The 21,337-nt window shown below is 47.0% G+C and overlaps 1 protein-coding gene across 10 annotated transcripts in view; it reads left to right on the top strand.

The window, feature by feature from the left end:
- DAB2IP (DAB2 interacting protein) overlaps nucleotides 1–21,337 on the top strand; it is a 199,668-nt gene that overhangs the window by 50,916 nt on the left and 127,415 nt on the right. The window contains exon 1 of one of the 10 annotated variants that reach the window (XM_064676621.1): nucleotides 8,856–8,876. The exons of the other annotated variants lie outside the window; for them this stretch is intronic. The gene's annotated coding sequence lies outside the window, so the exon portion shown is untranslated. Of the gene's footprint in view, nucleotides 1–8,855; nucleotides 8,877–21,337 lie in introns of those variants that run through there. 10 annotated transcript variants of the gene reach the window in all.

Genomic DNA, 21,337 nt, shown 5'->3' with positions numbered 1-21,337 from the left:
CGCCTCTCAGCTTGGCATACTGATCATTTCAATAATAAAGTGTTTCCTTTCATTCTCCACCAGTCAGGCCCCTGCCAGAGCCATAATTGTTCACAGATGACTCATTTTGGCTGCATGATCAAAACGAGGGAAAAGTGCTGTTTGCACAGGCTTTGAATCGTACGAGATGGGAAGAGATGTTCACGCTTGATATTTGTACCATATGTGCTTTCTAAATTTTATTATACAGCCTTTACATTTCAAAAGAGGTTCTACTCTTGTCCTGGGGATGATTTAGAAAGGAAAAGATAAGTAGAGTTTCGAGTTAGACTGGGATTAGCAAAGACTGGCTGTGCAGTTTGAGCTGTGAAGCAGAATCCTGCCGGGTCTGGTGGGAGCTGGGCAGTCTGGTGGGGCTCTTTCTGCCCTGGTATATGTAGATATATATTTAGATATATCTGGGCATTGTTTAGGGGCTGCAGACTCAGTTGTGTTCTGTATCAAAGTCACGTTGAGCTCGTCCTTGTGCTGAAATCCTGCACTGGGAGTTGCAGCAGGTGTTTGCATTTCCCTCTCCAATGCAAACCCAAGGCTGGCTGTCCAGGGCTGCTGCTGAACCACCCCCAGGGTGGGCCCTGCTGGGCCCTGCTTGGGTGGGTGCTCCCTTTTAGGGCTCCATGTTTCCATCAGAGGGACCTTTGTGAGGGTCAGCACAGGGGCCAACAACACAGGGCAGGAGAACAAGGAAAAGGGGGGATGATTCCTGCACGTGCTGTGTCAATTGGGAACTACTCTTTGTGCCTCCTACCAAGACTGCTTTGGGGCCACCCAACTGTTTTAGATAAAACACCAAACAGGCATCAGAAAACTGCCTTCTTTGCATTCATGTAACATTTTGACTAAAGAGCTGTGCAAACCCTGCAAACCAGATCATCCAACTGCTGCCACAGGGATGTACTGGGATGTGAAGACAAGCTCTTGTTGGATACTCCTTTGCAAGGGCTTGGAGGAAAGACTTAGACTTGTAAAAGTCAGTCTATTAGAAGGAAAAAGGATATAAATTCAGTAGGAAGAGGTTTTTTTCAGTAGATTTTTCCCTCTAAATATATAATGGCAATATTAATGGAATGGGAACACATGGAGTGGCAAATCTGTATGAATAACTGGGAAAACAAGCAGAGAACTTCCAATTTGAACTGATACTGCAGTAGAAGAGCATTGTTGGGCTCTATGTGCCTTGCTAGAGGCTTTCCAATACTTTTCTTCAGTGTCATTCCTCAGATTGTCCCCACAGGGCTTCTGAGGTGCCAGAAGCCCTGGCACCTCACCCAGGGGTGAGGCTTTGCAGGGGGGGCTGAGCAGAGCTCAGGCACTGCAGATGTTGGTTGCTCTGAGGGTCCACACCTCAAAACATCCTGGCCCTTGCTTTGCTCTCGGGCTGTTTTTCACATTCCTGTTATTTTAAGGAGGTTTTTCCACCTTTTGCAATCCGGGGCACTGGGACAATCACATCTCTCAGAGCAGCACCGTGTTGTTGTGCCAGAAGGAAGGACGTGGATTCAAATAAACCACCCTCACAATGGTATTTAAAAACTGATTGCAGGATTTCCAGTCGCTTTCTGTAAACCTGCCTTTAAAAACAATAGCTGCATTTTCAGTTTTCAACTCGCTAATGGGGAATTCTTTTAAACCAGAGGGTGTTTTCTGTGCTGCACTGTCATGTCAGGCTGATAAGGAAGATGGCTAAAGAGCATTCTTGCCAAAATATTCCTTGGCTGAGCAATCTGATGCCAAAAAAGCAAGTGAAACGAGCAACTCTATCTGCAGTGCAGTTTGCAAATTATGTGGCAAGGAAAGGAAGAAAATAATCTGTCACATGAAAAATGAAGCTTAGATTGTGTGTATATAAATCAGTGATTTGTTATATGAGCACAAGATCATTATCAGGCATTTAAACATGAATTGGAAGTGCCTAATCTATTAATTAATCAGGAAGTAAGCTTTACATAGCACGTGTAATCAAGTTAATCTTTCATTTCACTTGCCAGCAGAGATGCTGCTTTCAGTGGGATGTTGTCCCGAGATCCAACCCCCCCGAGTGCCTGTTCCTGCTGCTGGGGGAGTCTCAGGTGTAAATCCCTTTTCTTCTCCCCCCTGGACTTAAAACACACTCCACTTCCAAGGAGAGTGATGCCCTGCAGCCACTTCCTGAGAGGTTCATCTTTTTTTCCCTGCCCTCTTAGCACGAAGCCACTGTAGGAGAACACACAGTAAATAGCTGAGACTTCTGCTAATAATAACTCATAAATTTGGCCCAGAAAGTCGGCGATGCCAGACTTTTTATCAGCTCCTTCCCTGCAGCAACACAACAGCCAGTTTGCTGCTGAAACACAGAAATATTTTTAGGAGTTAATTCATTTTGTGATATGAATATTTTGATCGAGGGCAATGCAAGATGTAGTTTATTACAATAATTTATCATTACATCTAATGATTGGATTCCTAACCCAAAGGTGACGTGGGTTTTGATTATTTAAATGTGCAGATAGGAAAGTAAAGGTCAGCTGGGCTCCCTTTCCTAAAACAGGTTAGAGCAGGTGAGTATTTGAGGTCCCTTTTGAGCCTCCCTGGGCTGTTCTGTGATCTTCAAGGACCTTCCAACCCAAACCATTCCAAGATTCCTGCACCAAACAAATCTCCTCCATTTAGCACAAAGAACAGAGACTGAGCTCATGGAGCAAAGAGCTGCTGGAAAGTGAGGGATGAGCTGGAAAAAAGGGGGTAGAAAAAACCCCCAGATATGGACATTTTGTTTTTTAAAGAAAATAACCAACAGCTTTCCTGTTCTGTGGTGGTGTCATCAGTTGTTTATTTTTTTTTCCCCTCAAGTTTTCAGTGTGAGATTTGCAGGACCTTGACTATCTTTCAGTTTATTTTTTCACAGTAAATAAGGCAATTTTCCCATTTTTTCTGTACTGGAAAAGTGGCGTGGACTATTGTAAAAGTGCTTTTATTTCCAATTTAAACGATAATTTAAAAAATTGACTAAGCAATGTTTTCCTGAAAAAAATGCACTTGAACAAAAAGGCTACTTTTAAAATGATCCCAGCAGTACAAAAAAAAAAAAAGACATCCAAGGAGAGAAATTGCAGTGGTGTGTGGTAAATATCCTGGTTAATATTAGCACAGATCTGGGGAGAAATCCCATTATTGTGCAGCTCCCGGGGATGTCTGAGGAGCTTGGTTGGATCTGGGGGCTTGGAAAAGGTTTTGCTTTTTGGTTTGGAGTTTTTGCTGTGCAGGGGAGACTCTTCCCTCGGGTTTTTTCCCTCCTGCAGAGAGGAGCAGGCTGGTTTGGGGCACAGGAGGTTTGACTCTGGTAGAAGTTAATCTTCGATTTGTGTTGGACTCCATGTGTTTAATCACCCTGTTGGTTATGGAAATCACAGCTCCAGACAGATTTGGACTTTCTGAATTTTATGAGCATCGTTCCCAGTCAGGATATAAATTTATCTGAGCCGAGTGTTCTTTAACATCAGGAACATCATTAGGAATCCATGTCAGTAGAGTGAGTTAATTGATTTATTTTGGTCTCCCCCACTCCTTGGAGCTGGTTTGCAAAGGTTTCTGTTCTCCAGCTCTATTGTTCTGCTGGGAAGTGCTCAGGAAGCTCCTTGTGCTTTGAGGCTGGGCCGTTTCTCCCCCGTTCCCGGAGTTCCCTCTGGATTCTCAGACCCTCCAACCCTCCAGAGAGCCCCTCCCTCTGCCTCACGGGGGTGTCACAGAGCACAGGGAATAAATGACATGTTTGTCCACCTCCTGTTGGCCTGTTCCACTCTGCTTGGGGTCCAGGGGGCTGGGCTGAATTCCCACTGGAGAATTAAATGTGACCCAAAACTCAGCTTGTTGGGAATTGGGGGTGGAATTCCTCGGCTCTGTTTTTATTTCTCTTACCTCCTTTTTGATTTGTGATCTTTGACAAACTCTTTTATTCACATTTCTTATAACTGGGACATCATTTAGTAGAAGCAAACAACTGACTTTCCCACTTAACATAGGGCACATTCCTTGGATTTTTTTTTTTTTACCTGAGTGAAAAAAAAAGGAAGTTTGTGTGTTTTAAGTACATTGAACTGAACAAGTATTTGCAGAAGCAAATATGCAGAAGCCTCGATGCTCTGTTGGATCAAAGGCACTGCAGAGAAAAGAAGATATTCTTGTGTTTAATACTTACTCATGCCCAGGGGATTGTCTCAGGGGAGCGAGTGAGGAAGCTCCATTTGTTCTCTGGGCAAGGAGGGGGATCCAGGGAATCCAGGGAATCCAGGGAATCCAGGGGATCCAGGGAATCCAGGGGATCTCCTGGCTCTGCCCCAGCCCCAGGGGACTGACTGAACCCGGGGCTTTGCTCCTCCATTCATGACATGGGCTGGGAACTTGTAATTACTGGGAACTTATAATTACTGAGTGTGTGCAACACCCTGAGCGTTCCCTGGGATCACAAGGCCTGTGGACAAGGAGTCAGCTCTTAATTGGTGGTTCTGCACATCCCAAAACAACGTGACACTGATCCCTTTGTGCATCTCTGGGCCTGCCATAGTCAATATATAATGGATAGAATGGCAGTGAACAATAGGCAGAGTCTGTGCACAGGGAACACTGGTGCTAAAGGAATTCATGTCCTGATTTAACTTCCAGGAGACCTCCTGAACACTTGGTTAATATTTCATTATTCAGATGTACATCCTTCCTCTTGCTTTTTTTTTTTTTTGCATGGCACTGCTTTTTCTACTCATTAATCTCATTAAATATCTATATTATGTGCAATGGCTTCTTTCCATTTACATTTGGATTTCCTCACCATACAGGCAGCAAGAGTAATCCACAGTGTCTTGGTAGCTCTGACACCATTCAGTAAATGGAGAGCAATGAATCCTCTGCTTAAATTTAATGTAAATGCTTATTTCTCATTTGGATCCCAAATCTCTGAACCACACTGTTGCAAAGCTCTCAAGAAGCTGCTACATTCCACCTAAGGTAGTAAGTGAAGAATCTGCCTCTGTGTAGTCTTAAAATAACATTGGATTCCATTAAAATTAAACCAATACCCACCACTCCTCTCTCTGGCTGAGCCAAAACCTTTTCTTGTCTGGTTGGTTTAAGTTTTGGGGTTTTTTTCTTGTTTGTTAAGTTTTGAAAACTTCAGTTCTTTGTGAAAAAAGTCTGGGAAAGTGAAGTGAAATTGCTGAGGCAGAAGGCAGCCTAAATTCCGAGGGCATTATTTGTGTCTGTGAGGGTCAGGGTGTCCTCAGACCTGTCCACACCGAGGGTTTGGGGCTGGACTGGGGTCCCCAACAGAGCACGGAAACTTTCCCTTTCAAAATAAGGAATTCAAGCTCCTTGCCTTAAAATCAGAGGGAGTTCAGAGGAACGACTGCTTCCCTCTGAAGCCCTTGGGGAGAGCAGGAGGTTTAGTGGCAGGAGCTGCCTCGGGCAGTGGGGTCGTTATTTCCCCAGCACAAAGCCATAAACACCCGATAAAAGGCGAGTGGTGCCCCCCGGGGAGCCCCGGCAGCAGCTGTGCCTCGGGAGGTGTTTGTGCAGCTCTGAACCCCAGCACTTGGTTTGAAATCTATTTAAATCTATTAAAATCTATTGATTTAAAATCTATTCACACGCTGCGAGTTTTGGTACAAGAGTGAAATCAATCTGGTTTTAGGCAGGTTTAATGGCAGGGGGACAGCAGTGACACCCAGGGCAGCTGAGGGGGCTGAGTGCTCTGAGGCCCAGCAGGGTCTCAGACTGGGTGTTTTACTGCACTTTGGTAGATATTTAATTCCATGGGTTAGGTTGGTGTTTGGTGTTGGGGAGGAGGAGTTAACACCCCAAAAATCACCGCTATGTTTGGCTCCTCTCCCCCACAGATCCAGCAGAGCCCCGTGACCAAACTCATCCAGCTGCTGCTTGGAGGGACCAGCCAGGCTGGGATGTGTTGTTTTAGGCACAGGGGTTGAGTGTTGCCAGAGTACACCCAGAGTCTGTGAGAGTGTACACAGAGTGTACACAGGGTGTTTGTGTCAGGGGTGGCTTTCAAAAAGAGGAAAAAAACAGTAAAGAAAGCAGCCAAAAGAGCAGTGCTGGATCCATTGCAAAGGTCCAGCCCGGTCACACCCTTCCAGGTGGGTTGTTCATTTTGTTCCTGGCTGCTCCAGAGCTTCTGAAGTCAAATCCTTCTCACTGAAGTGAGAGAGACAGAGCCAAGGTGGAGAAACTGGAACAACCCCCCCCCAGCCATTTATTGATGCTTTTCTGTCCGGCTGCTTCCTCTTGGCAGGATGGTTTGTAGTCCCTCATTAACCTCTCCTGCTCGTGGTCACCTGTAGGAATGTTCCTGAAGGGAGATTAAAACCAAAAATCCCCAAATGTGGGACAAATGCTCGAGGGGGTGAGGGCACAGTGACCACAGTCCCACCCTCTGGAGCTCCTGAGCATTCCACGTGAGGCTGGGGAGATCCCCAGCACCCACCTCTCCTGCATCCCAGGTGCTCCCAGGAGGAGTCACCTGGCTCCAGTTAAGCAAAACCACCTGAACTTTCCCCTTTCAATTCGAGTGAGCTTTGGAAATGGTTTTGTTTAAACTTTCATTTCCATCAGTGCCTTTTTTTTATTTTATTTTTGCCGTTGGGAATGACAAAGGGAAAAGTAAATTGGATAGGCCATTTTAAAGACATTTCTGTTGATAAACGTGCAATTGTGAAAGATTCTCTTCAGAGAATCCCAGCTCAGTTATTGTGAGACAAAATTGCAGAGAGACACCTGAATATCCAGCTTTTTGTCTACAGCAAATCTTTAACCAAACCTCAGTGTTTTCAGCCTTTCCCATCACTGTTTTCTAGATGTTCTCAGCTCCCTTTGGGAATTGAATCAGCTGCACGGGAAGAGTCTCTGCTCATCTGGAAAACAGTTATAGTTGTTCCTGTATTGTTTTTTTATGTACCCAAATATGAAAAAAACCCCACATTCTGGCTGACAAGAGGAGGGCAGATGTGCAGCAACCCAAGGCTTTTCCTCTGCCGGGATCTGCTGTGGGCTGAGGAGCCGGGTGGGAGCAGAGGAATGTCCCGGGGCAGCATCCCCCTCTCGGGGCAGGGAGCCTCTGCTGTCCAGCTGGGATCTGCCTCCCTGACCTGAACTTGTCGTTGCCCTCCCGATTGCTCATTCCTGCACCGCCTGAAAGCTGGCGCCGAATTCCTGCCGTGTGGCCTCAAAACCAGGCATGGACTTCAGGGAAGATCGAGACCCGTGTGTTTTCCTCCTGGAAGGGCCTTTCTCAGCTGATACACATCAGGGGGTTACTACTCAAGGAGGAAATAGGAAAATACAGAGTTTGTAGAATTTTGATGCTCTCTGTGACTGCACAGGTTTATGGAATCCTAACATTGGGATGGCTGGTGATGGGAAGGGTGCTGAGCTCGGGTGGTTTCTGCCTCTTGTTGTTGAAGGTTCCCCACAGGAGAGTCCAGGAGAGCTTTCCAGCTTCTGCAGAAGCTCCTGGAACTGAGGAACGGGCTCATCCACAGCCAAGCCCGTGTCTGGTCACAAGGCACCACAAAGATAAATCTGCACTAAAGTCTGGGAAAAATGACAAAACGAGGACACAACACAGAGAGTTATTGTGCAGACATGGTTTTGCAGCTCATCCCACTCGGCTGAGGTTTTCCTGGTACCTGCCAGCCCGGGAGAAGCAGTTCTTGGCCACCAAAATGTTGTCTGCTGCTCTTCCTTGGGAGTGATTTTTGTGCCAGCAAGGAAAGGAGTTTAGTGCAGGATTTTGGACAATCCACATCTGACCTTTTTAAACAGTAAACACGGAGGGAAATTTTTTATCTGCTTAACACACATTTCTTATTTTATTTTCTTCCATAGCTTAAAGTGTTAATTCTGCCCATTGAAATGTAATTTTATTGAGCAATATGAGCCAGAGGCAGAATCTTTGCTGCCATCAGAACCCAAATGGTAAATAGGCCCTTTCTCTAATTTGTGGGATGTGCTATAACTCAGTTTGAATGTTGAAAGGAAATGGGCCTCCAGGGGAGTCTGGAGCTCTGTTCATTCAACTTCTAATTAAAGTTTTCCCCTCTCAAATTTCACTTTATTTTCCGGGGCTTTTGCTCCATGATGATTATTACCATGTGTCCCATGGCCAGGAAATCATTAGACCCTTCCCCAGTGCAGCCTTTCCCAGATCCCTCCTGCTGCAGGTCGGGCTCCTGGAGCTCCATCTCCTGCAGGCTCGGATGCTCGGGGCGGGCCGGGCCGGGCTGGCCCCGCGCAGCGCAGGGAGCCGGCGTTTCCTCCGGGACACTTGGATCACATGGCGCTGGCTGGCGGAGAGGATCCAGTCCAGGATTTCTTCCAGCCTATTCTTCACGTTTCAAGAGCCCAGGCCAAGTCTGGCTTCCTATTCCAACTCCAGCAGGCTTATCTTTTTGGGGGCAGGAATTGTTAGTACAGTTTATCTTGCTCGCTTCGAGTCGTCCCTCAGCTGAGACATGCACTCGGTGCCGCGTGCTTTTCCTCCCCTCTCTCTCTCTTTTACGTTTTCTCCTTGTTGTTTTTCTTTTTAAATGTGTAAAGTGAAGAGTTCCTCTTCCCCCCTTTCCACTCCCAAGAACCAACCTCCAGGTCATTAAAGCGCTGGAACCGTTTCGCTCCTGTGCCAGAGGGGGAGAGCGAACCTGTGCCTGCATGTGTGTGTGTGTGTAAAATAGATCCAAAAATGTCCATGAACAGCAGGAAAAGTTCGGGGAGACCGTCTTACTACTACCGACTGCTCCGGAGGTCACGACTTCAGAGACAGCGCAGCAGATCCCGCAGCCGGAACAGGCTTAGTCGGGGTAATTGCAACCACAGTTCTCTTTAATTGCCGGGGCAAAGGCAGCCGAGCTGCTGCTCTCGCAGGTAGCTCCGTGTGTAGGGGAGGATGATTTGTCACTGTCCCCGTGCCCTGTGAGCGTGGCGAGCTTTGCACAAGGTCAGTGCTGGGGGGAGAAGGGGTTGGGTTTTTTAGGAGCTGAGCGCGGGTGCTGGAACTAACCCGGGCTTTTCAATTAACGGCGGCTCAGCTTTTGCAGTTTGGATAATTAAGGGAGCTGCTTTTTGGAGATGTTTGGAGGCCTAATTGATGCTTACAGAGCTTGGAAAATCCTTGATTACGGGATGGTGTCCCTGTGCAAAGATGTATTGCTGGAACTTCTTGTTCTTCACGAGCTGAGTGTCACCAGGGGGGTTGAGGTTGCAAAGCTGAGAACAGTTTAGGGGTAGATTTTCCAAAGAGCCTAAAGATTGTGCTCCCGAGGCATTGCAGAAACCTGTGGGACTTGTAGTCCCAAATCACTTTGCACTTTTAAAAATCCTGCTCTAAAAGGGCCTATTTGTCCTCCCCAGCAGGAGTGGGGTTCACAAGCAGTGTTTCTGCAGGGCACACTCACTCAGGAGCCCATTTCTCCTGCTGGAGGCAGCCACTGACCCAGTTGCATTTTTAAAATAAGCTATTCTGCCTTTCTCTTCTAGTGTGAAATAACTGTTTACTGGTGCTTTTGCCTATCGTTAAAGCAGCCAAAAACTGGGAGTCTCTGAGTTGTTTTGCTGTTGAACTTTTTCAGGAAGGAGTGGAGAGGGTTCTGTTTGCCCTCCAGGGTGGCAATCCAGGCATATTTATCATGTCTTGAGCTTAATCAAAACCATTAACTGAAGAGAATTAATTTTTTCTTGTTACTGTGTGAATAAAAAGCACAACTGCAACACTGCATCAGGTGTCTGTGCAAATCCAGGCTTGGACTTGTCTCACTGGAGTTAATTCTGATTTACGAAGAGGTTTCAAACTTGACTCTAGCACTGCAAGATTTAGCTGAGTGCCATGTCCTCTTTCCTCTTTTCCTGGCATTCAGGACGTTTTAAAGGATTTTGAATCATTGCTGAGAAAACAATAGGAAGCTCAATCAGTCCCTGAGCTTCAGCTTTTCCTTTAGGCAGACAGTGGTTTGCTTTCCATGATTTTTTTGGTTGTTTTGCCTGTCACATGGAGTGTTTGTGGAACGTTCACCAGTTCCCTTTCTTCCCTTTCCCCCTTTATTTGTGTGCTGTGCAAACCCAAAATGTTTTACTGTCATTTCAGTTACTCTGACAAACGAAATGTGTTTAGTTTCCTTTGGGTAACCCGGTGTGAACTTAATGTTGTAGTTTGTCAGGAACACAAGGAATGCAGGGGCAGATTTGATGGGAATGGGAATCAGCCCGAATGTTCGTAAGAAATTGGATTTGGACCAGCTGCAATCTCGTTGCTGTTGAGCTCTGCTGGAGTATTTTGTGTTTGTCTCTGGGATTCCTCCCTCTCAGCACTCGCTGAGCTCCTCTTGTCTGTAGATGTGAGAGGGATTTGCAGACTGGATGTGAATTTTCTCCTTGTTTCTGATAAGAGATGCAGGAAGCAGGTTGTGCAGTGGTGGTGTCACCCAGCAGGTCCAGGGCCAGCCTGGAGTCGCTGCCAGCTGGGCAGGGGGGTGGAAGTGCTGGAATACAGCAGCAGGAATACTTTCCTGACAGTTTTGATCCCACTGGAGGATGAATGAGCAGGAGGCTGTAGGGGCCTGGGGGCTGTGGAGAGTGGAGAAATCAGAATGAGGTTCTAGATTTTGGAGTTTGGTTTAACCCTACAAGTCTGGACGAGGGAGGGAGCTGAGGGTCCCCTCCTCAAAGGCTGATCCAGAGCAGGGTTTGCTGTCTCTGGCTGGGATACTCAAAGATCAGAAATCTTTAGTGGGAGGTTGCCATAAATTCAGGAGTGTTGGAGTCACTTCACAGGAATTGGCTGCGCTCTGGTTTGCCACATGTGTGTTTCCCAGACATCCTCTTGGCAACTTTTTGTGCTCTACAGTCTCCAGACCCTTTGCCAAGATCCTCCAGGGCCCAGGTAAGCCTTTGGCTCTGGCTGGAGCAGCAGGGATACCTGGAAGCTGAGCTCTTCTGAGGGGTGTCACTTCAGCAGCTTTGGGACAGGGATCCTGCTGTTACACATTTACCAGGGGGAGGAGATCTCTGCTGGCACAGGATCCCCCTCCCCACCTGGAACCATTCCCTGTGCTGATCCATCTGGGATGGGGACTGCCTGGAGCACCCAGGAGCCTCAGGTGTGATTCCAGCCTGGCTGCTGGGCCAGTGGTGGGACTCACCTGCTTGCCAGGAGTCAGAGCCCCCCTTGCAGCCCCCTCTGCTTTGTATCCACCAGGCTCTGAATGCACCAGAGTTGGGTATATATATAACACAAATATAGGTTTAAAAACATATCTTTATAAACTGTCCCATCCCACTCTCCCCCCGTGGTGATGCCACCCACCCACACGTGCCCCTCTGACCAGCTCTGCCACTGCCACTGGTCCTTCCCAGGCAGGGAGGGAGGGAGCCCATCCTGCCCTGGGGGCAGCAGGAACAGTCAGGCTGGGTTACAGCCTGCACAGCCCTGGGAGGGCTGGGACCTGCTTTGGGAAATGGCTTTTGCTTCCTGAGGTGCAGAGAGAGCCCCTCCCTGAGGAAAGCACTGCTGTGGTGCTTTTAGCTGGGCACAGGGAGCAGAATTTGCATTTTCTGTGCAGGGATCTGAGGGAAGGAGGGGAGAGCTTTGTGTTGGGGCTCCAGATGGAGCCAATCTGCTGTAGCATGGGGAAAAATGTCCAGGACTTTGAGCTGTTGACAGTGACAGCAGCTCTTTCAGTGGTGGTATCCTCTGCTCTAGAGCTCTCTGGGGCTTTGAACACATTCCTCAGGTTCTGCTGTGTTTGCCACCCTGTCCCTTTGGGAGGCCTGGGGCTGGAATATCTGAACAGTGAGACTGATGGGGAGGGCAAATCCGAGCAGAAGAGGAAGGCCTGCTCTCAGGAGTGCCTGCAGCACTCTTAAATCATTCTGTTTGATAGTGGATAAACAAGATGGGCTTCACCCCGCTGTTAATCTCTGCTGGAATGATGGTAGTGTCTGAAATCTCCTTGCTCTGCTCTCCACAGAGAGTCAGGACACGCTGCAGGTAAACATTAGTTAGTTAAAACAACCCCACCTGCAGAACCCTCAGCCCTTCCCTGGCCCATCTGTTCGCTCCGAGCTGTGTGACTGTGAGGAATGGTGGCAGGAATTGTAATTGCTCCCAGGTGATCCAGCTAATGGAGTGGAAGGTACTTGGGAGGCAGAGAGGGGAGGAGGAAAATTTTCAGTCACAGCAACACCTGTTTCTGGCTGCACTGGGGTCTGTGGGTTTATTCAGGGTGTCTCTGCTGCTCCTCGTGGATCCAAGGAAGGAATGGGGGTCAGTGGTAAGTGTTCTGTAAATGCCATTTGCTGATAGAAGCTGCTCAGGGGTGCTCCATTCACAGCCCCAGATCTGAGCCAAATGCAGCTTTGGCTTCAGGGCTTTCTTGTGTAAAACTCTGCAGGCAATCACTTGGCATCAAAGCTCTGAGAACGTGAAAACATTCCGAGTTCCTGATCTTGAAGGTTTGGTGTTCCTGATACTCCTGCCTCTGTCAGCCTCGGACATAAATGTCTTGCTCTGAGCTCTGTTTATCACAGATGCTTTTCAAGGTGTTCTGTGAAAAGGATTTTTATTAAACAGGCTTTCTTCTCCCTTTCCTTTGATGGCTGCTGTGAAGAGAAAACTCACTGATCTTCAGCAAAGCCCAGAATTTCAGTGCTCCAAACGCTGAGCTGGGAGGCCGAGGTCAGGCTGGGTTTATTCTCAGCTATTCAGATGCACATCTGTTGAAAACAGCTGGAATTTAGTCTTTCTCTCTCTTTTTGATGAAATGAAAACCTTTTAAGTGATAAATGAGAGATCAGTTTATACCCAAATAGTCAATACCTTGGAGGTTCAGGCCCTTGCTTGGGAAATTGGCCCAGTGTGTCCCAGAGTGACACAACAACTGAGGAGGTTTGATTGGATTGAAAGCCAGCTGAAATTGCACTCACTCCTCACTAATCTTTCCTGGCTGAAAACCTGGTTTGCAGCACGTTAACAAAAAGTGATGCTGGACAAGGAATGCCATGTGGAATTGCTCCCTTCCCACCTCTGCAGGACTTTGTTTTTCATTTAAGGGCTGGGAGCAGGCAAGCAAAGAGCCCTGTAATAAACATTAGCAATAGTTTGTTGTTTTTTTTTTTCCAAGGGTGGTGTCTTTTAAATGTCAGGAAAAGGAGACCTTCCTGCTTTGCACTTTTTAATGACCATTGCTCTTGTTTTTCACGTCTCTTTTGTGGCATTTTCTGTTTCACCACAGAACTTGGGCAGTTTTTCATTGAAATTTTACCAGCGTGGCTGACAGATGCCCATAGAAAAGATATGCAAAATGTTTTAAGCTGTGCTGTTTATAGGGAATGTTCACTGGCAGCTGTGCTATTTTTAGCACCAGTGCTCCAGCTGAGACTTTGCTGTGTTTGTTCAATGCTTCATTGTCTAGTAAAAATCGAGACTAAAATTTAATGACTTGGGAAGCAGTGCGTGATGGAGGAGTTCTGGAATTGTTTTGATGTTAAACAGTGCTTAAATCTCAGTATCCCTTTAATAAGCAAAAGTTTAGGGTGAATTTATCGGAGGCAAATGTTCAACTGACCCTTCAGCAGGAGCGAGGTGGGAGCAGAGCCTGGGCTGCCTCTGCCCTTGGGATGCCACCCTGACCTGCAGCACCTCCTCCAGAGATGGGTCAGGAACATCCAGACTTTGTATTTTCTGTGAAAATTTATCAATTCCTACCAGATTAAAAATGAATTAAGCTTTAAAACTCCCCCTGGGAAACACCAGTGTGAATCAAAGAGGAGCACTGGCCCTTCTGGTGTTTGCATAGGGAGCTGCAAACACACCAAGATGACAGACATCCCCTCCCATTTGGTGGCTGGTTTTTAGGATTTGGGGGACCAGGCAATTCATTTGCTGAGGTAACACCCTACGGATTATTTACTGTTCACCTGTTCTCCTCCCAACAATATCCCGTGTTTGGAGAGCTTTGCATTTCCCTCCTTTGGTGTTCGTGTCTCGGAACTTCTGTCCAGTTTGAAGCAGCACACTGCAGAGGAGGGGATTTGAGACTTACTGGCTGGGGAGTTTTGATAGTGAGGCATGAAAGGAGCAGGGGAAGGAAGGGAAGGGAGAGAAAGAACTGTGGGATGTGGGCACAGCTCCTGCAGGGCCGTGGCTTGGCATCAGCCACATGTGGGGGCTGAGGCAGGGGCAGCTCTGCAGGTCAGGTAAACACCTTGAAAAGAAGCAGATTTGACCAAAGAACCCAGAATTTGATGAAATTGGGCAACTGGAAATGTTGTACCTGTCTGCTGATGCTGTTAGTGTGGGCTGGGTGTCCACTGTGGAATGGAACATCTTTCGGAATGTCTTCATGCACAACCAAAGCACTGCCTGGGAACAATTGTTTGATTTTCTTTATCAGGTTCCTAAGAACTGCAAATACTTGGTGGGCTTGAAAGAAGCTGTAGTTTGATGCTTTCATATTTACCCAGTGGGGTGTCCAGGGATAACCTGCAGGACAAGCCAAACTCCAGTGTCTCCACACTGTTCTCTGAGATTTCCTTTTGTCCCAAAGTAGGAAATACTCAGGAGTTTTGGCTCTCGTGTTCTTTCTCTATAATCATAACCACAGTCCTGGACCTGAATGTCCCATGGTCCAGGCAGATGCATCTCTCAGAGGGAACTAAATATAGCAACAGCCTCAATAACGTGGTGGGAATTGTCAGTACTGCTGGGCTTGGGACATCACTGTCCAAGGAACAGCTCATTTAATGCCAGGACAGAAATCTGGATATTGTACCAGCAGCTTCCAGGCAACCTGAAGATTGACTGTTGTCTCTTTTTGCTCATCTTTTCCTTTATGTCTGTTTTCAGTCCTTTCCTCACTTTCCCCTCACGGTGTTGCTAAGAGGGGCTGGTTACTCTGAAAGGAAATAAGTAGCAGATTTGCTCTCAAGTAATGCAGAGTGAGGCTTTATCTACAAGCCATAGGTAATAAATGAGAACGAGGTTAAAAACCCTGGTTTGAGTCCAAGCTGGAATTGCTTCCAAAAGCTTGCTTAGAGGGGTTTCAGCAGACTTTTCATGATCACTCATGTATTAGAGTAAGTTTGTCTCCTTACAGCTGTGGCAGTCCAAACAATTTAGACACAGAACTGCCTTTTAAAGCTTTTAAACCTATATTTCCCTTGGAGGTCTTCTGGTGTGCCACTAATCCCCTAAGTTATTGCTCTGAAGGCACTCTATAATCCTTTAATTCACTCTGCTCTCAATGGAGATGGGAACGAGCTGGGTCAGGGAACGTTCTCATTTGGGCATTATCACTTCTTTTTTCAATTCAGGCACTAGTGAGGGTAGTTTGCTTTCCTTTTAAACACTCCAGGGAATATTTCAGTGTACATACTAATTGCCTGTGTGTCTGTGTATCTGCTCATTTAAAAAGGTGCACAACCCCCAGAACTCCCTCACTCGTGTCCCTGGTTTGTGCAGCCTCAGGGTCAGGCTTTTAAACCTCAGGCCCCTTTGGAAATCCTGTAAAAATTGAGGGCTTTTGGAGAACTGTGAATTCATGTCCCAGTAGAGCTGGTGAGGGTCGAGGAACAGGGTCAGTCACAGGTCATTTCTGGAAGCCTCTTTCCCCCAGACCTGCAGGAGGCAGAGATTCTAATGGATGTTTCTTTGGTGGTGCTGAAGGTGAAGCTTTGTGGTGATGAGCAGTGCCAGACACGTGTTCTGCTGCTTTTAATGAGCAGAAATACTCTAAAAGGCTGTCTAGAGCAACACATGGTCTGAATTTGGAAGGTTTGTCCTGCCCATTGCTTTTTTCCTTGTGTGAGGGGCGTGTTTTCATTGTAGGTTTGGTTTTGAGAGCCAGGCTGGGACCCTGAGCTGCTCTTGGAGGTTCATTTTTGAGTCCTGGCCTCTCATCATCGCTTCAAAAGTTTGCTTTAACTGAGCATTGAAGCATTCAATTGGAGGAAAAACATGCCCTGCAATTGTATGGACTTTGAGAACACTGACAGGAGTAAAGAGGGCCAAAGTTTTGCTTCATTAACATTTGCACTGAAAGAGGAATCCTCAGATGCTGAGCACTTAATGTTTCCTTTTGAAGAAACCAATTCATTTGAAGTGCAAGTTTCTTTTGTACATTATGTGCTCACATTTTTGATTTCTTGCAGCACTTCTGCATCACTGAATTTCTTTTAGAGTCAGAAATCAAGCCTGGGCTTGTTCTGAAGTACCCAAATGTGGTAATAGGTGGACTGGTGCAAAATTCGGCATCTGGAGTTAAATTATAGGATGCTTCTTAAGCTTCTTGGTTACTATAGGAACAAGTAATAGTCATCCTTCATGATTAAGCAGTGTCCATGGTAACCAAATGGGCAAGTTTTAAATGAAAGATATTTTCCCTTTACATTTTTAGCAGTCAAAGGTTACCAATTATTACCTTTATCCCCTTAGACAAGAACACATTTTGGTCGGGCTGGGGCGTGTTTGAAGTGAGAACAGTTGGTGTTCATTTACATAACTTCACTTCCAGGACCAGCTGGATTTTGGGTGAATACCAAACTCAAATTTCAGAGCATGAAGGTGAAGGCAGGGTGAGTGTTGGCCACTAGATTGCTGAATTGTTCTGCAGTGCTGCTGTTCAGCTGCCAATTTGCTCCTCGGAGCGACTGCAGGGAGGAATCCATAGGTTTGTCTGGCATGTTCTTTAGGATGGAAAATGCAAATGTCAGTGCTGGTGTAGGTAAGAACATCCTCCTGCTCTCTCCCACTTCAAAGACAGGATGGGAAGTGACAACAAAGCTGCTTTTTAATGGTTTTTGTCTCTGCTTGGCTCTGGTGCTGTTTGCTTGAGAACTGAGTGTGTGTGTGCAGCTCCACCTGTGTGTTTGCAGAGCAGGTTTCTGTGAGAGGAGCAGAAACACCCACCCCCAAAGGAAATAGGAGTATCAGTCACAATAAATTAGGATGTACATTCCACAAGTTGTAATTGTGATGCAATTCCTGGGGGAAGGAAGGTGTCTGAGGAGCAGCAGTGAGGAAGGAGGGACTCCCAGCAGTATTTTGGGCACACAGGCACGGGGCCTGTTGCCAAGGTGTGCAGCCCTGCTGTACCTGGCACCCCTGCCTGGGCACAACACCTGGGCAGACACCTCCAAAAAATAATCCCAGTGGCAAGGAGGGGACACTCATTTGATAAGCATTATCTTTATCTAATGCATATCAGAGTGAAGGAGGCCTGTTTGTGTTTGGTAGGGGAGCTCCAAGGCCTCCTGTGTAAATGTTTGGAAAGCCAGAAGCAGCCCTCCCAGCCATCCCCAACCCCATCCCCATCCCTAACCCTACCCCTCAGTAACTGCAGCTGGAGGAGGAGCAGTGGTTAGACCCTCCTGTCACTGTATCATCAGAACAGATACTGTATTTTGCTGCCATCCAGTTAGTTAAGATCCAGAATTCTTCCATGTTTCCAGTGAAACTGTATCCTAAATAGCCAGTGTTAAATCCCAACCTTCTGCTTCCCTGAGTAGTATTAAAGTTCCCTGGATGTTAAGGCAGTGTGGGTTGGGTGAATTGGCCCTGGGTATTAGGGCTGGTGGAGGCTGATGGAAGAGCCACATGTACCAAGAGAAATTCCAGCCTTAATGTTTGGTCTGTTATGCAGATGGATGTGAACAGGGATACGTGTGTGACCCCATTTATCTCTCTAATGAAGTGCCATCAATGGAACATCTGTTTCTTTGCTGGAGAAGATGAAACCTCTGATGAATCATGCTTATAAATTAAGTATTTATTTATTTAATTTGCATTTTGCCAGCACGGACCTGTTCCAACAGCCACTGTGCCTGGCTGGAAAAATGGGCTGGGAATTAAACTGGGTGAAGTTTTCATTAATACTGAGGGTGTTTACACCTGAAATAAATTGTTCTGGCCTGGTTGGTGGCTCACCTGGCCAGGTGAGCTGTTAGGAAAGCCCCAAACCTCATGGCAGGGACAAAGCCAGGCCCTGTCCTGGCTGAGGTGTCTGGGTGACACATCCAGGTGACAGTGCCAGGGATTGCAGGGCATGGAAGTTTCTCCTCTGTGGATGAAGTGCTGTGGAAGGCAGCCTGGTAACAGTGCAGGATCTGGGCAGGATGGATGAGCCTTATTTAAATCTCCCCAGAGCTGACTCCTTGTTCTCCACACTCCACATTGCTCTTGATCATCACATGGCAGGAAGCTCATGTTCCACTTCACTTTATCCTCCTTTCCAGTTTAACCAGGGTATTGACAGTGCCACAATCTGGCCCCCAACCACGTTAGAATTTCAGTTTCTTCCTCCTTTTTGAAGTCTGAGCTTGATTTCAGTTTTACCCTGGAGAAAAGGCTCCTCATGATATGCCTGTAGCAAAAGAGGAATTTGTCGTGCAGCTCTCATACCAGAGAAAGATAAATATCATACATATTTTATTTCAGAGACTGATAAATAAAGAATAAAAAACCCAAATATATATATATATATACATATTTAGTTAAAAAATACCAGGCAGTAAAAAGGAGTTTGTAATAAAGGCTGCTCGATCAGCAGAATTTGCTGTTTATTTTTAGAGAGGGAGGGTCATTTTCTGGATGCCTTATGTTCCCTCCCTGGCACCAGGTCTGGGACCTGCAGCTGTGCCTTTTGTCCATTGGTCTGATCTGTTCTTCAGTTTTGTAGCACCAAGAAGTTGCTGTGGGTGTTTTCAGACTCCTCATGTAGAGAATTATCTCAGCTTTCCTTCATAATTTGTGCTATTCTCTCCTTTCCTTTTTTTTTTTTTTTTTTTTGCCCTTTGAGAATAGTTCTTCCTTGGCAGCTCTGCTTGAGCTGTCTCCTCAGGGAAGGAATATTCCCCAGGGATTTCTCTGGGGCAGGACTTGCCCTGGGTGTGTCAGCAAGAGCAGGGGCAGCTCCTGGCCGGGGCACCCCAGGGGTGTGAGTGCAGGAATGTGTCTCCACAGCAGGGAAAGTCCTCTTAACTATGGATAAACCAGATAAAGCACTGCAGGGAGAAAGCCCAGCGCCGTGTCGGGGCAGGAGCTGGGGCGGTGCTGGGTGTGCTCGGCCAGCCAAGGGCCTCCAGCTCCATCTAGTGAGGCAGCGGGATTGCTGCTGTGCCACAGCCCCAAACCCGCGGCTGGGAGAGGACAGGAACACCTTATTCCCCATTTGGGAGGTGGAAATCCCACCTGAGCTTCCCAGGAGAGAAGGGGCTGCGACACTGGGCAGGCAGAGCCCTCAGGGAGGCAAGAGGAGAGGGCAGAAAGTGCCTTTGCTGCCTGCACACCTCAGCTTCTGCTGGGGGAAGAGTCCCCTCAGTGGGTAATACTGGAGAAAACAGAGGAATAGGTACATATCAAGTGCTCAGAAAAATAGCAGAGCTTTTTTCAGTGCTGTATTCAAGAGCCATTAATAGCACTTGTTCGGGAGCAGGATGAGGAATATTAAATCCACAATATCCGGGAGCCTGACACGGAGCTGATGGGAGATCCATTAAAGTGCACAGCGTGCACTGCCAAAGGTCACTGTCACTTCAAATCACTCTTTAACAAAGAAAAAGCTCTTCTTCCCCAAGTTCTTAGTCCCACTTGGTGAGAAGATGCTCATAAATTTTAGCTGAGGGAACCGATGTGGTCTGATACCGTCCGGGAGTTGTTTGTTGTTGTTTTGCAGCCACTTCTAAAAGGACTCTTTGAGTTCACACAACTGTCCCAGCCCTGCTCCTGGAGCTGCAGAGGGCTGGGTGGCTCGGAGTGGTGCTTCACGTGCCCTTTAGTGCTTTTAGGCAGGGACACAGCTGAGTCAGAGATGGCATCCTGCCCACCACGCTGAACGTGGAGGGTTTGTGACTCTGGAGTCAAAGGCAGTGGGAAGAACTGGGTCTGTTTGGTGCAGCCACTGTGGAGAACATCAGCTACAGGCATACAACCAATTGTTTAATTCCAGGTATTTTATGCCAGAGTGTAGCACAGAAGGCAAGTAATGACCCCAATTTATTGTTGTTGTTGTTGTTCTCTGTGTAAATGGTCAGATGAGGGAGAGGTTCTTTTCCAAGCTGTAGTTCTGTAAACAGTGTCCTTAATTGTCTGGGAAGGTCGTGAGAGCATGAGAAAATGTGAAACTATTTCTGCTTAGAGCATGAAATGAGTGGGGAGGGAATCAATGATTCTGACATGGAAGAGTTGTGGGTACAGCCAGTGGGATTGCTGGGCTTTGTAGAAGTGTGTTTGAGCCAGAGATTCTGAGATGCAGAAAGAAATAATTTTATTCTGAAATAAAAAGTGGTGATGGCACAGCTTTCCTTAACCTGGGGAACACCCTCCCTGTGTTCACTGGCTTTGCTTTCAGATGAGTCTGCTGGTTCAGAGGGCACCATTCCCTGCCTCAAACTTTTGCTTCGTGACCATTTTCACTTAAAAGTCTATTTTACTGCCTGATAAAGGTTTGGCTTTTAGTAATTTTGTGTGGCATAATGGTGATAGCATTGCTGTAAGGGACCAAGTGGAATTTGCTGCAGGATCAGCATTGGGAGATATGTTCCAATAAACAGTTCTCCAGGTAACTGAACCACAAAGGTGGCCTGGCAGGTGAATTCCTGGTCCAGCTGCTGGGAGCAGGAAGGGTTTTCATCATCCCTCTGAGCTTCTTAACTGCTCTTATTCCACTAGAAATCAGACATTTTTGTATCTCCACTTCCCACAGCTCTTCAAGCCTCATGAAGAGGAAAGTTGGCTCAGCTCAGCATTTATTACTTTCTGTTGTCTGTTCCACTTTTTAAAAGTGTCTCTATTCCAACAGCAGCTTCTAAATCCCCCTTTGGATTCAGATGAAAGATCCATCTCTCCTCCTGGCCTCATGTGGCCACCTAGAGCTGTCTGAAATGTTGATTTTTCTGCAGCCTCTCTTGAGGCTCTGGAGTCACTCAGACACTACAATCTGTGTTCTCCAGGGATTGTTCTTAATTTGTAAGTGCTACGTGAGCCTTGTTAAATCACTGTCACTGCGCCTCCTCCTCCCCTCTGCCGAGTTTGTAATAAGGAGTTATTAGATAATGCAGAAATTAGGGGAACAGCACCTAAATTCATTAAGCAATAAAATTAATTCACGGGCTGTAATTGGATGAGCAGGAGACCGGTAATTCCTGTTCCCTTTGGTTTCACAGAAACTCCACCCCGGTGAGCGCTGGGGCAGCCGGAGGTGCCGGGCAGTGCCCGGCGGGGCAGGGCAGGGCCGGGCAGGAGGAGCTCAGCTGCGCTGGATCTCTGGAGCCA

This window comes from Pseudopipra pipra, chromosome 20 (genome assembly GCF_036250125.1).
Source record: "Pseudopipra pipra isolate bDixPip1 chromosome 20, bDixPip1.hap1, whole genome shotgun sequence".
NCBI classification, from domain to species: Eukaryota; Metazoa; Chordata; class Aves; order Passeriformes; family Pipridae; genus Pseudopipra; species Pseudopipra pipra.
This window is presented reverse-complemented; position numbering and strand designations above follow the sequence as displayed.